At 41.2% G+C, this 12,181-nt stretch overlaps 1 long non-coding RNA gene across 9 annotated transcripts in view; it reads left to right on the forward strand.

Annotated features, from left to right (window-relative positions):
* LOC148055551 (uncharacterized) overlaps positions 1 to 12,181 on the forward strand; it is a 183,470-nt gene that overhangs the window by 80,639 nt on the left and 90,650 nt on the right. The window lies entirely within an intron of this gene.

The raw sequence follows: 12,181 nt of genomic DNA on the forward strand, positions 1-12,181 counted from the left end.
CTGCCCTTGTCCTCAGATGCCTTAGTTCATATTAGAACTATTTCCTTTTCCCTGAAGCACATACGTTTTTCATCCACCATTACAGCCAGTGAAAGAATTTCCCCCTCCCACTCTCTGAGTGATTTTGAGTATTCGCAAATGACAGTTGTAAAATGTTTTGGATAAAAGCAAAGTATGTCCTGCTATTCTTTAGATGCTTCAAATGTTTCTGCAGAAATTATGTATTTATCTGCATACAGAGAAAGGCTGAAAATAATTTTTGTTTTGGAATTAGTTGTGTGTGTGTGTGCATGTCCATTTAATATAAAATAGTCTACTATGACAGAAGCACCCTACTTTAAAATTGATGAAGGCAATCTATGATAATTAAGGAAACAATTTTTTTTTTTAATTGCCAAAATTATTTCCAGAACTTCTTCTTAGAGATATTGCATTTTTCTTAATTTATGTTGTTAAAACTGAAATACTCTACGATAATTTAGTTTCTTCATTTAGCATAATACTTAAACAATCAGAAGCATTATTAATGATGACTTTTAAACATAATTACGTTGTCCAAATACGCAAACGTATATTTTCGAGCTATTTTCAGATTACATTTACTAGTTAAATAGTTAAAGATTGTTTTAAGGGACTAACAAATAAAATAATTCCATTAATATTACAGGGACCTAACTCTATTTTTCTGATGTTACTGTCTCTGAGGCAACAGGAGTTGCTATGAAAAATGCTTTGGCCACAGTCCCATCACAATGGGATGAATGTTATAAATATATACAATGTTTCAGAAAGTATTACTTTTTTTTCCATTTTATTTTTGCTGCTGAAATCTAACTAATATTCTGAATTGAATTTTACATCTCAAAATTTTCCTATTCTGTAATTTCATGGGCAGTGCTGCTCCAGACTTCATTAGGTAAAAAATTTCACCACTCAAAGATTTGGTATCAGAAAACTTACTTTCATCTTCCAAGCAGTGAGATGAAGTAAAATGTAAATAGAGCATGTCCTTTGTTGTACGACAACGTGGAATATCCCATCTTCTTGGTTGTGGTGTTTAGCTCCACATTTGCACAGTACCTTGGAGCATGACTTGTGCAGCATCTGGAGGGAAAACCAGCTGCTGCGCACCTGTGGAGGAAAGCCGCTCCGCTCCCCACGGATGTGCTACCTCTACTTGGTGGAGATTGTGGTCAGCTTAGAGAAATCAGAGTCACGACTTTTGGCTTTTCTTCTGTCACCTATCACGAGTTCCTGGGTGGTCCAGCTCAGTAAGTGCATCCATCTGTAAAATAACCATTCTGGTAGAAAGAAACAGCAACACATGGAAAAGTCTCCTTTTCCATGCAGATTGTTTCAAAATCAACAGCTTCGGTATTTTCTACTGCCTTCCAATACTGCTTTTTTTCTGCTGGGAAAGTATATTGCAAAGATAAAAGGCTATAACAGAGGACTTGTACCACGCTCATCCCTTGTACTTTAGGTGAGGTTTATGAAGATCCCAGGTCTTCAGCTGTGTTTACAAAGCAGGGCTTTACTGGGGAGAAGCTAAGGAAACATAGGTTATTTTGTTAGCACTTTCTGGAGCAGTATGAGCTCTCTTCTCACGGTGCAGGAAACTGGCCATGTGACTGCAAGGATACTTTATATTCGGTTTAGTGCTGCCTGTACCCCCTGTTTACACACAAGAAAAGCACTGGCTGATGCCTGCTTTCTGAAACTATGTGAGGCAAAGTTGAAGCTGAGATGTGGGACCTCCCTTTGCTCCAGCCTGATTTGTCTGTCACCCTTATTCTAAATTTAAGATAGATATGGGTTTACAGAATGCAAAAGAATCACAAATGCTGGCAGTTAAATTAAGCAGCGGAACATCTTGTGTTTATTTTTAGTTTGAAAAAGTGGATTTTCTTTTCCATATGCCGAAGTTCTGCTGTCAGAGCCTGGCTGGTAATGTGCATGTTTTCAAAAACTTTGTGAACAAGTAAATGTTAGCTGTGCTTAGATGGACCTTTGGCTTAGCTTCTGACCCTTTCATTGTTATTTTTGGCAAGAAAGTTCCATAGAATAATAAGCAGTGGGACTGAAACATAAAGAGCTGTGCTCGTTGTTGATGAAAGCTCTCTCAGAAGGCTTTTCCCAAAGGAGGCCTTTCTCTTCTTCGGCTACACTTCACTGTCAGTCACCTCCTATACGCCGAACCCCAGAGGCAGCTCTGCCGCCCCTGTGAACCTCTGCCTGTCAAAGCCAGCAGGCTCTCAGCGTTTCTGTTAGCTTCCTTCATGAGTGACACCTGCCAGATTCAGAAGGCAATGACGTGCTGCTTTTCAGCATCCCAGAACTCTGGTGCCTCTGAGCCAAAGCATATATTTGCTCAGAATCACAGATGCCTCCTATCTTTATTGAACAGCTATTTCAGCCCAAAATGAAGACTGTAGTCCCAGAAGACCTTTAAAGAAGTTTTGTGAAACGTGAGATAGGAATAGCACAGTACAGTGAAATGTGTAACGCACATAGCTGATCTTTGGCCTGCTTACGTTTCTCTCTCTGGGAGAATATCATCTGTACATAAACACTGTGTGTTGAACTCCTTGCCAGCTGCAAATGTTCCCCTTAAGAAGAATTAATCGTGCGCCTCCTGCACTAGGGAGATGTTGGACATAGAGGTTTATGGCATAATTCATCTCCTCTAACTCAAGATATCTGTCATGTATACATCAGCTCCGAACTCTTTGTCCAGGTTATCCTCACTGGCAAAGCAGCACCTTTATGGGATGATTCCTTTCCTCCTAAAGTAGAAATCTAAAATATTGAATGAATTGCCCTTCAGGCATGCCACTTTCTCCCCTCTGATACTGCAGGGAGTCTAGATAACTCACTCAGATGTTGACATCTGTTTGTTAGCTTCTAAATATGGACCACATGGATGGGCTTTCAGCGTGGAGATATACCAGCTGTTACTGGCAGAACTAATGACAGCCAAGAATTTAATCTTCCTTTAAATTTAGAGGTCTGTTATAGCCCCGTAGGCTATATATTTAAAAAATCATGTCAGAAAAAGCATTATCACAGGTAAACATGAAATGTTCATTACCTGAGTGTCTGAAAAAAAAATTCCAGTATATGTTTTTGTGATATATTCCCAGCATGATCAAACGTACTTAGTCTCTGTTACATCTCATTTTTAGAGGTTAAGTGATAAGCTAGACATACTATATTTCAATGAGAAATAGATGCCAATCTAGTGATTAGTGATTAGTTATACTGTATTCTTCTTTTTACCTGAAACCCCCTGAAAGATGTGATTTTTTTAAATTTTAAAAAAGCAACTCTTCTATTACTGCTCCTGTTTAATACTGTATGTTCAAAATTTAGCTACCAACCCACAATCCCGTAAAGGTTTTTGAAAATTGCATTAGTGAAGGTACTTTTTAATACAGTGACAGTGTATTTTGGTTCTCCTGTTTCCTTAACTGTAATTTTTATTCAGCCCAAATTTGATGTTAGCCTGGTAACACCTCTGACAATATAAAGCCTGATCTACAGCTTTTTCAGTTCTTTAGTATGTTATTAGTATGGAAAGCTGCCCGTTTTCACTCTTTCAATATAAGAGACATTCATAGATTGGCTAACAAAGCCTCTCAGCTCTAGAGAAATAGCCATGTAGTTGCTGAGAATGTGATTAGAGGAAATTAATTCTGGATAAAATGCAGGTTTAAATGAGACCTTAAGTTCTCCCCATCTTATCTGGTCCAGCACTGTGCAAATACCACTCATTAATGACATAGCTTTGAATTTCTGCACTGTTTCCATCATTTTATATCTTGGGACTTCATCACATTTCTATTGTAATTTTATTAGAAAAAGCTGATGTCCAGATCTTGTTAAAGGAATGAACGTGATAAATATTCCTCCTTGTTTATTGTATCTGCTTCTGATTCATTTATAGGAAAGGTGAAAGCAAAGTAGAATAAAGCCATCCAGATAAATTTTTATAGATAGTTTTATGATTCTGCAACAGCAGCTATATAATGAGGCTTGTGAAATAGTCTCTGTTACGTCCCCAGCCTGCAACTCCCCAGTGCTGCAGGTTTGTGCGCAAGAAAAACGTTTTTACCACTTTGTAAGTTATCTGACTTCAGGTCATGCTATTTATTAAGCAGTATTCCAATCCACAAACAGTTTTGTGGATTTCAGCAGGGTAACTTCTGTTGTGGGGTGCTATTGAAATGATTAAGGAAGGTTTCATACAGCCAAGTACTCACAGTAATTTCATTAGAAAAAAACAAAGGAAAAAAGCAGTGAACTTTTCTGCATAATTTCCGCTTGTTGGCCATACTATAGTACAAACATTTCCATTAATAGCAGTTTTACAGATTTTGAAATTCATATGTTGATTCTGAACTTCAGTCCCTACTAAAAGGAAATCCCCAGCCCCATTGCAGGTTTTTCTGCGTATGCCTGTGTATAGGACAGATATTTTGGGACTGATGCAGTGGAGCAGCAGAAACTCATGTGCTCTTCACTTTGACACTGAATGGGAGAGCTTTCCATGGAAAGCATTTGTTTTGCCCTTCACATCCCACACATCCTACACCCATGATCACCAACACCTAGCCCATAGCACATCACAGATGATACAGTGGTTTTCTCTTTCTGTCAGCCTCAGTTTCAAGACATTATTTCCCATGGCATGAGCAAGCCTGGAGGGTCTCCCGGGATGCTCTCTGCAAACGCTGTGCTAGTAATTACTGCCTTAAGTGGTCCGAAGGCAACCCAGCGTGCTGAGGACTGGACTGCGTGCAGCAGATCTCCAACCAGAAACGTTCATCTGTCTCAAGGGTAATGCTTGTGATAGGGGACATGGGTTTATCATATGGCTTGCAGCTGTTGATTTATTCTGTCTAACTAAGGATTTAGAGTGAATAATCCTCTCTATTTGCCTAAGGCCAAGTCATACTGGTGTGGGAGCTGGGGAAGGGGGAAGGGAGCAAGAAAAATGCTGGACCCTTGGTTAATTGTATTGCTGCTCTTATCTGCTTTTCATCCGTTGTTCTCCAAGCAATTCACGAAATAGGCCAGTAATACAACCTCAACTTCCACGTGTCCCAGTGGCAAAACAGTGGTATGAGTGGATGCAAAACACAGAATCTCTGAGTCCCAGGCAACTACCCTATCTGTGATGGTATTTTGAGAAGGTCTTATTAGTCAGCATTTTTTCTATTTTCTCAGTGTTTGGTAGTACATACAGATTCTGTTTTGCTTGTTTGTTTTAAATACAGATGTCACTTTAAATTAGAGTAAGAGTAAACAAGAGCAAGGCAGTAAAATTCCCATATAAAAGAAAAAATAAACAAAAGGGCATTGTTTTATCTTTAAAACTCCTTGCTTCTCCCCTCCTTCCTCTCTCCTGAACTTAAAATATCCAGCTATAATTAAATATCCTCCTTTCAAAGCAGGGAACTATATTCACAGGATTGGAGAGGCCAAGAGCAAAGCCAGGATGGGAGAGCATAGCTTTCTCCGAGCCCTGTGGTGGGAACCACGATATTGCCTTTGCTCCAATCTCTTCAGACAGTTTCCCAGCAGGGTACTGAGCTATTTGTACACACCCTGATGCAAAACTAGAGCCTTTATGCTAAATTATTTTTAAGGTATTCTGTAACTCAATTTAAAAGCACATATATGCAATTAAAGAAATCTTCACCATCTTGGACCTTCTTTTGTGACCCATATCCACTGTCCACCTCCTTCTTGGTTTTCCCTAAATCCCCCACTCTTTTCTCTTGCTGCTGTTTTATGAAGGGGAAGGGTTACATGAGTATCTCCTGTGACTCTTGTACATCAAGGATTCTGACAGGGCTGGTGCCTTTTTCCTCTGCAAGCAGGGGATGGTTTCTGCAGAGATCTCTGCTCGCTCATGCTTCGCAGCGGACACCCCAGAATTCCTCCTTTGGCTGCCACCCTGCAAAGGGCGGATTTCCCTGCTGGTGGTCACTGCTGCTCTCTGACAGGGGAGGCAGAGTGCGACTCTCACGCAGCAGATCTTCACCATTTGAGTTGTTGAAGGATGAAGGCTCTCGGGATGGGACCTTGAGCCAGGCTGATGCTTCCGGTCTGTTATGTGAATGTCAGTCTCTCTCTCAAGAACTTGACCAAGCATCCAGGTTAGAAGCAGATTACCTGTTAGAAATGTATAGTTTAGATACGACTCTTGTTTTCTCTCCTTGGACTGTACAGGTCTTACCGTTCTCATGAGTTTAGATCCTATAGTTCCACCTAAATTAGATGTGAATCATAAGAGGTCTAACTACAGCTCATAACCTCTCCCTCCTCCTAGCTAGAGGCTGTCAGATTCTGGAAGAGATCAGGAAGGGCCTGGGTAAATGCGTGGTTATAGCATCCCAGCAAAACCTCTTCCTGCTCGGCACCAGATACCCAAGCAGACCAAGGGCAGAGTGGGCATGTTGCAGCCTGTTTGGGGCGGGAATGCCGGCCTGCCACCCAGGGCAAGAATTCCTCCAGAGTGAGCGGTGGTGAGAGCAGGCACGTCAACTTGCTGGGCTCATCCTGCCGGGTCCCAGCCTTCCCTTCTGGCTTTCTCAAGAACAGGGAACTAGGCAGGACTAACAGCATATGATGGCAGGATTCGGAAGTCCCTGTTATGGGTTGAAAGAAGCAGCAGCTGCCTTCAACTCTCCTTGCTCCCCTCCCAAATACGTATAAAGAAGGGTCTGCATAGTAGTGCTGCAACAGTGCAACTTCTGGACTTGCAGGTCTGTACTTTGTAGCTGCCTCACAGCATAATAACACTCAGGCGTCAGTGCCTTTTGGCTGTGGCTGTGTTTCTGTAAGACATAAAAAAACAGCCTGTGAAATAATGCTGATGCTGCACAAGACAAGTGATAGATTTTTTTTTCTTCAGAGAGGTTTTTTTATAGGAAGAGGTTAAGAAGCATTCCTTTCTGGCAGGCTTAAAGGAATTCTAGCTCCAGGTTCTGAGGCAGACCGAGGAGTCCTGTTAATACATGGTTGTACAGCCTTTGTTTGGGAAAGTATCCTAATTTCAGAGCACAGAAAGACAATGTAATTATTAATAAAATAAATAAGTGCGTATATTCTTGGGACACTTAGCCAGTATAGTATAGTTGTCCTAAAAGGATACAAACACCAGTCTGAAAATGAAAACCTGCTGCTATTTTTTATTAATTCTGGATCTTCTGTATTTTTCCTTTTTATTGGTATCTACAAAGAGCTGGTAATTTGAGGGCAGTAACATCAATTAGCAGTTTAGTTGGAGTTGCAAAGATGGTCTAATTGGAAAGGCCGTAGTCCAATGATATGCAAATTAATAAGTTCCATTTCAAATGAATTCCAACCAGCAGGAAGCTGTGTGGAAATGTATTTTTCAGCATGACAAGTTTCTAAACACAAAATGCATACATACCTCTCGGATGGAAGAGGAAAATGAAGAGCCAGATAGTTATTGCTGGTGTAGAAATCAGAGTAAGTGCAATGAAATCAAAAGAGTTACTGCTCATTTACAAAGTGTAGCTCAGAAGAGACTTTGCCCTGAAGTGCTTTCCTCCTTGGCCATTTATCATCTCCTCTGAAGCCATTTGATGGAATTTGGAGTGGGCTGAAGTGGTAGTTCCAAAAACATATGATATGGCAACAAGATAAAATTGAAGCAGCGTGTTGTGGAGACCTGCATGAATCAGTCATGCTTCTAAGAACTATATAGAGAGAGAGAAATCTCCTTCCAAGGAGATTTCTGTGGGGACCATACAAAGTACTTAACAGACTGTCTGAAAATAAATCCTGACACTGTAACCTGCAGAAAGAAAGAGGCTTCAGTTCAGGTTCCTTGAGCCAAAATAATTCTGCAGATTCCAACAGAGAGTGGGCTGGATGGTTTTCCTCTGGTCGACATACTTCGTATGTCAGGTGCTGGTTGATATTCCAGATTCATATGTTTATTATTTAATTATGATGATGCTTATTTTCTAGGCATCCAGATTTTGTAATATAAACTACTGTGGAATGCTGAAGAGAGAATCATTGTTATTACATGTTTCAGTTTATGAGACACAGTACTGCCAAGCCACAAAGACCAAACTGAAGACATAATTCACACATCTTAGCACTGTAAGCTGAAGGACATTGAATACAGCTGACTGGTAAGAGAAAAGAGATCCAAACGAGGCTCCCCCTCTGGAAAACAGTCCTCCATCCGTACTGGAAAACTGAACTGCAGTTGCAGAAGGAAGGTGGTCTCAGCTGGTATCCTGCAGTGACTAGATCCTCAGCAGTGCTATATATACTAGAGATTTTGTTAACACCTTAAACCCTACCTGGAAAAAGCACTGAGTAAAAGCTCAGGTTGGTGTTTCCCAGCTGTGTCGTGATGGGGCTGACTACAGAAAAATGGATGGCGAGATCAGTTCTTCAGTCAACTGGGAAATTTTAGGAGATAACTGAATGAACACAAAAGCTTCTCAAACACCAGCAATGTCTTAATTTCTTCCCATGAAAATGCTATTAAAGACATTTTATCATGAAAGCATGTTATTTTGGTTACCTTTGGGCATGTGTATTGCATTTGCACATGAAATCGTAGTCCGATGACAATAATACTTAAGCTGGTGTCCAGGAAGGATATGTGATTTTAGAGCATAACGAAGAGTGATCAAACCCTCAGTATGCCCCACTAAAAGATAACAGAGACAGAAGCAAAGACTGTGAAAAATGTGTCCATTGTCACCCTCTATGATGGAGCCAAGGACAGGCCGGCTCTTCCAGCTGTGTTTAAATCAGGAGATCTTTATGTGAACATTAGGGCTGGGAGGCAGCAGAGCACGCCCTGAGGCACAGACCTGGTAAAAGTGCCTGAAGGGCCCTAGGTATTGCTTTGGCCTGCATGGGTTGGACGGACGAGTGAACCACCAACCACCTGGGGAAAATCTGAAGAGAAACAGAGGGGGCATTGCGACTCTGCACTGTCCACTCTGTGGGGGTTATTTCGGTCTCAAGCTTGCACCAGTTGTCTGCTCTTGGCTGGACACCAATTCAGCATTTTATTACTCTGCAAAATCAGTGAATCTCAATATAAAGCTTTATAAGCTTTAAATGGTCCAAAATTAGTATGTGTAGCGGACTGAGGCCAATCAATCAATCGACAAAAATTAATCTGTCTGGTAAAGAGTGGCCTGCAGATCAATTTCTTGTGTGAGCTGAGCCACAGTATTGACTGAGCTGTGAGAACAGATGATGGACCTAAAAGTTCTGCAAATTACATGATTTAAATTAGTCCTGCAAGTATTAAATCAATGCTAGGAAGAACAAGAGGTGATATGTTCTACTGTTTATCCTAAAATTAAATCTGGACAGCTGTTGAACAGTGCTGTTTTTCATGGGTTTGTAGTTTCTGGGCCAGCATTCTGTCCTGTTTCAAGTCCTTGTATTATTTTTTATTCACTAATTTGGAATCGAATTATAATCAGTGTGATTAGGGATAGATGGTTTCAAGGATTTTCCTATAGGTGACAGAGAAAGAGAAAGGAGAGGTGATTTGCGTTGTGTGATTCAGTCCATGAAAAATGACCAAAATTAGTACCTTTTTGGGGAATATCAGCAGAGCAGCACTCAAGGATCTAGAAGTCGTCTTCATTTGCATGAGCTCATAGACCAGGGTAAAGCATTTTATTCACTCAGGGTGCATATGTGCCCTTCGAGTACTGTTGCTACATGTGTAGCTTCTGGGGGACACACAAGGATTTGGTTTCCACTGTGATTGATCTAAATCCTTAAATCTACTCTAAAAATGAGGGGGGGGGGGGGGGGGGAAAGGTAGCATGGTAACAGAGATGCCTTCCAGCTTTGGTTATTTTCCAGGTGCAAAACAGCAGTTTTCAATATCTGGAAGCAATAATTGGAACAACAATTGAAAAAATGTTATATTACATGGCTCTCCTTCACAGCTGTAAGGCTGTCACCAAAAACCCACCTAATGTCATACTTGCATTCAGGTTTCCTGTGAAATAATTCAGCTGATGAAATACATTCATTTCTGGGCTGAGAAACAGGGTCGTACTCCAACAGGGGTTTGATCGGGGCTTGTGGTTGGTGATGCTGAATGTTTGGATCGCTCTTAACAGAAGTACTGTTTCAGAATAGTATTTGTGACTTTTCTACTCTTTCCTTTTTTGACAATAACTGTTGCTCTTGTATCTGAAGTTACAGAACAAAAAAGTGTCAGAAGAGCTGGAAAAGAAGGGCTAGAGAGCAGTGGTCAGGCGGTGAGCGGGGGAGCTGGGTCAGGGAGGCACCGCGTAGGGGAGTGGGTTCAGACAGCCCCCAAGCCCATGGCGAGGGCTTGGGGTCCTCCAGTTCGTGATGGACACTATGGTTTCTGTTGCAGGTGGTGTTCATAGCCCTCAAAAAACAGGAAGCAAGAAAAACAACCTGGTTGAATACCAAAGTACTGCAGGGAATATTGCCCGGTGGAGCCTCGCAGGCTCCTCTTTCATCTTTTTCTCTGAGACACTGTGTTGTGGGCTGGGTGGGCTCCTGATTTCATCCTGTGCCCTGGTTCCTAACAGTTCACTAGGATCTCATGAAAACACATGAAAAGATGAGTGAAAAAGGCCCTGGGTAGTACGGTAAATATATTTTCACCCGTTCTTTTCTCTCCTAAATAAATGTTCCTTTTCTGGCTCCTTGAAAGAGCCACACTTAATTTAGCAGAAAACACTGCATCTTTTCAGCTGCGAAGGTATTTTCTAAATGCGTCCTGGAGATACGATACTGTTTCATCTCTCCTATCTGTTTTCTTAAGAGGGTACAAGGTAGCTCAGTTGAAGAGCGGCAATTTAAAAAAGGAAAGCTGTTACGTGTGTGCATCTGTATGTATGTATATTTATGTGTGCACTATGGTTCACCGTGATCTAGGTAACCGTCTATACTGTGCTCATGTTCTGGCACTAGCTGTAGACACTGAGGTGATTTTTGGTGAAATTCCTTGCTGAATCTTGCTATTGCTATCATAACGCTAACTTTAAACCACGTGGAAGCTTTTAAGATCAATAAAAACTTCGGGAGTTTGTCTTTAGGGCAACGTATCATGTTTACAGCTGCACCGTTGCAGCCATTGCTGTAATTCAGGTACAACATTTTCAAGTCTTACTGAAAAACACATCTAATTTTGTGACATTTAATCTCAGAGCATTAATGGAGAGGCTCGTATAATACAAATATATTTGCAAGCAAGGACAATTAGCCTAGCAGTAGCAGGTAGGTGAGGAAAGCTGTGGATTGAGAGCAGAAAGAGCTGTTACGTTTATTACAATGCCCAATAAATAATTTACAGCAAGAACCAATTACCTGATTATTTCCAGTGTCTGCTCTTCAGTTAACAGAGTGAATATGCACCTTTAAAGAAAAAAAGATGTAATTTCTCCTGATGCACTAGATTTTTGTTTCAGCCTGGAGATGAGATAATATGTATGGGTTTTATTCTTAGTCGTTAGACTAGAGTCCATCGCTGAGAGCCCAGCTAGCTCTGGGGTCTTTCACCCTGCTTTACTCGGGGGGTGGGATTGCCTGTACTCTGCAACCAGTGACATTTTGTAACACATCTAATATAACATTAAAACTTTAAAGCTTTCAAGCATGAGATGGAAGGGAGCGTGGGAGCAGACTGGGGTGATACTCCTTCTGTGGAGCTCCAGTGCAAGTGTAGCAAGAAAATTGCCGGTGGCGTGACAAGAAACCGTGTCTTTGTAAAGGAAGCTTGGCCACTCAATCCAGTACACTGGGTCAATACAACAAGAATAATCCAATTCAGCTCCTTTTATTGGTTGTTCCGATCTCTTCTTTTCATTGCCAGTGAGCTGCTTATATGTATGAACGCTCACAAAAAGCAAACCTGACACTAATATTATTCAAGTTATGAATTATGAGAGCCCAGGCACCCAGATGAGCTCTTTTTATTTCATGTGCAGTATGTTTATGTATCAAATACACAGGGAAAGTAAAAAAAGATTCACATTCATAAAACTTGGGGCAGTCAGGCCACACAGACAGTATTGGGGGACTTAGCTGCCCAGTTTCAGAGCACTGAGGAGCTGACAAGGGGTGTGCTGGGAATGCCCATCTCGGGGGCTCGCCTCCTGATGCTGACGCG

The sequence above is a fragment of the Nipponia nippon genome, unplaced genomic scaffold, assembly GCF_047370975.1.
Source record: "Nipponia nippon isolate SJK-2023a ecotype South Korea unplaced genomic scaffold, ASM4737097v1 scaffold_21, whole genome shotgun sequence".
In the NCBI taxonomy this organism is placed as follows: Eukaryota; Metazoa; Chordata; class Aves; order Pelecaniformes; family Threskiornithidae; genus Nipponia; species Nipponia nippon.